Source organism: Xyrauchen texanus, unplaced genomic scaffold (genome assembly GCF_025860055.1).
Source record: "Xyrauchen texanus isolate HMW12.3.18 unplaced genomic scaffold, RBS_HiC_50CHRs HiC_scaffold_848, whole genome shotgun sequence".
NCBI classification, from domain to species: domain Eukaryota; kingdom Metazoa; phylum Chordata; class Actinopteri; order Cypriniformes; family Catostomidae; genus Xyrauchen; species Xyrauchen texanus.
Window position 1 is genome coordinate 17,260 of NW_026266850.1, and position 2,091 is coordinate 19,350.

The following is a 2,091-nucleotide window of genomic DNA, read 5'->3' on the forward strand; positions in this document are numbered from 1 at the left end:
CTTTCCTACTCTGTATGTTGCAGTCAAGAAAGAGCAAAAAAAAAAAAACAAACCCTCTACTGCTTTCTGTAGGAGGCAAGATAAATGAGCAGGCTGTCCTTTGCCACAGAGAAAGCTAAATGAAAGAAAATCAATCAATCAAACAACCAATTTCCAAGGATAAATAAATAAATCCCAGTTGAGCCAGGGGAGTGTATGAGTTAAAACAAACAAGGAAAAGCAAAATCTTACAGCACCTGGTATTCCCAGGAAGTCTCCCATCCAAGTACTAACCAGGCCCAGCCCTGTTTGGCTTATGAGATCAGACGAGTTCGGGCCTGCACAGGGTGGTATGGCCGTAGCTGAGTGCTGCGGCTACCAGCAGGCCATTTAAAGCAAGCGCACTGCACGCATCCTTATGCTGCTCTCCCATCATTAAAATATGTCTTGTACTGCAGCTCTAAAAAAGAGACAACAGGCCCTTTCCTCTCAGACATTGTCTATTTTTATTTATTTCTCTGTTTGAAAAGGTAAGTGCCTCCTCTCTATTCATTCAATTTCACAGGAGTCGTCCACAATACCTTTTTCTGCATACCTGTGTCATAGCTTCCATGTGGTTTGCTAAAAGAGGGCATACTCAGCTGCACAATTATATGCTTAACACATAATAATAATCCAGTGGCCAAAGAAAACTCTTCTCTACTTAAAAAATGACCTCAGGACGCTTTCTTTCAGATGTGTCCACCAAATTTTGGAAGCACTGCACTTTGTTTGTACTTTCCTACTCTGTATGTTGCAGTCAAGAAAGAGCAAAAAAAAAAACAAACCCTCTACTGCTTTCTGTAGGAGGCAAGATAAATGAGCAGGCTGTCCTTTGCCACAGAGAAAGCTAAATGAAAGAAAATCAATCAATCAAACAACCAATTTCCAAGGATAAATAAATAAATCCCAGTTGAGCCAGGGGGGAGTGTATGAGTTAAAACAAACAAGGAAAAGCAAAACCTTACAGCACCTGGTATTCCCAGGTAGTCTCCCATCCAAGTACTAACCAGGCCCAGCCCTGTTTGGCTTATGAGATCAGACGAGTTTGGGCCTGCACAGGGTGGTATGGCCGTAAGCGAGTGCTGCGGCTACCAGCAGGCCATTTAAAGCAAGCGCATTGCACGCATCCTTATGCTGCTCTCCCATCATTAAAATATGTCTTGTACTGCAGCTCTAAAAAAGAGACAACAGGCCCTTTCCTCTCAGACATTGTCTATTTTTATTTATTATTCTTTTTGAAAAGGTAAGTGCCTCCTCTCTATTCATTCAATTTCACAGGAGTCGTCCACAATACCTTTTTCTGCATACCTGTGTCATAGCTTCCATGTGGTTTGCTAAAAGAGGGCATACTCAGCTGCACAATTATATGCTTAACACATAATAATAATCCAGTGGCCAAAGAAAACTCTTCTCTACTTAAAAAATGATCTCAGGACTCTTTCTTTCAGATGTGTCCACCAAATTTTGGAAGCACTGCACTTTATTTGTACTTTCCTACTCTGTATGTTGCAGTCAAGAAAGAGCAAAAAAAACCAAACCCTCTACTGCTTTCTGTAGGAGGCAAGATAAATGAGCAGGCTGTCCTTTGCCACAGAGAAAGCTAAATGAAAGAAAATCAATCAATTAAACAACCAATTTCCAAGGATAAATAAATAAATCCCAGTTGAGCCAGGGGGGAGTGTATGAGTTAAAACAAACAAGGAAAAGCAAAACCTTACAGCACCTGGTATTCCCAGGAAGTCTCCCATCCAAGTACTAACCAGGCCCAGCCCTGTTTGGCTTCCGAGATCAGACGAGTTCGGGCCTGCACAGGGTGGTATGGCCGTAGCTGAGTGCTGCGGCTACCAGCAGGCCATTTAAAGCAAGCGCATTGCACGCATCCTTATGCTGCTCTCCCATCATTAAAATATGTCTTGTACTGCAGCTCTAAAAAGAGACAACAGGCCCTTTCCTCTCAGATATTGTCTATTTTTATTTATTTCTCTTTTGAAAAGGTAAGTGCCTCCTCTCTATTCATTCAATTTCACAGGAGTCGTCCACAATACCTTTTGCTACATACCTGTGTCATAG

At 42.0% G+C, this 2,091-nt stretch overlaps 3 pseudogenes; all 3 read right to left on the reverse strand.

Annotated features, from left to right (window-relative positions):
* Window positions 1-224: 224 nt before the first annotated feature.
* Window positions 225-343, reverse strand: LOC127642799 (uncharacterized; annotated as a pseudogene).
* A 636-nt stretch (window positions 344-979) lies between these two features.
* Window positions 980-1,098, reverse strand: LOC127642798 (uncharacterized; annotated as a pseudogene).
* Window positions 1,099-1,732: 634 nt separating this feature from the next.
* On the reverse strand, window positions 1,733-1,851 carry LOC127642797 (uncharacterized; annotated as a pseudogene).
* Window positions 1,852-2,091: the final 240 nt, after the last annotated feature.